Source organism: Cynara cardunculus (assembly GCF_001531365.2).
Source record: "Cynara cardunculus var. scolymus isolate 2C chromosome LG 13, CcrdV1, whole genome shotgun sequence".
Classification (NCBI taxonomy): Eukaryota; Viridiplantae; Streptophyta; class Magnoliopsida; order Asterales; family Asteraceae; genus Cynara; species Cynara cardunculus.
The window spans coordinates 19804302-19805117 of record NC_037540.1 but is presented as its reverse complement, the minus strand read 5'-3'; positions in this window follow the sequence as shown (position 1 = coordinate 19805117).

Below are 816 nucleotides of genomic sequence, written 5' to 3'. Positions count from 1 at the left end.
GAAAACTTGAGAAGAAAATTAATTGTTGGCAATGTGCTTATGCATGAACTTGAAGAACAAATTGAACTCATGAACACAGTACATCGAAAAAGGAGCAAAAATCATTCAAATAACCATTAAAATTTTACCCTTCTTCTTCATTTGTCCATTGTCGGTTGCAATTGCTGGTAGAATGTAGAGTTTGGCGATTCACATTTGGATTTTCCTTCAGTAGATCCACAAGGGGGTTTCATCATATAGTGAACGTTGCGAGATAACTGTACTTGAGTGGAAACCAACAAAAGAAAGCTCAATCAATTAATAAAATAGGTGGTAGATCATTAAACTATCATTTACATTCAAAATTTATATTTTCTCACATCTATTAAGGATTTCAAAAGATATTATAGGTTATCTAGTGACATCAGTATTTGATAACTTGTATTGAAACTTCAAAACAAGTAAACACATAGTATTAGCAAACGTTAGAGTAAGAACTATGAGTTAACCTAGCTTATTACCTAATAAGAATCCCAATATCTAGATATAATTACAAGGTGTTCCTAAGGAAGCATACTACACAATTCTGGATGTTCTAAAATGTGATATGATACTTTCCGGCTCAAGGTTTCCCAAAGTGAATGTACACACCCTGGTGCACCATTTTGGGCAAACCTTGTATGATTCAACCACAAATTCAACTTTCTACATACTCCAAATCCTCTTATGCATAAACAACACAATCTTTGGTTGAAAGATTCAAATGGAATCGTGACACAAACAAGGGGCTGAGGGGAAGCAATTGAGAAGGAGAGTGAGAACTAAAAAATAGTAAAA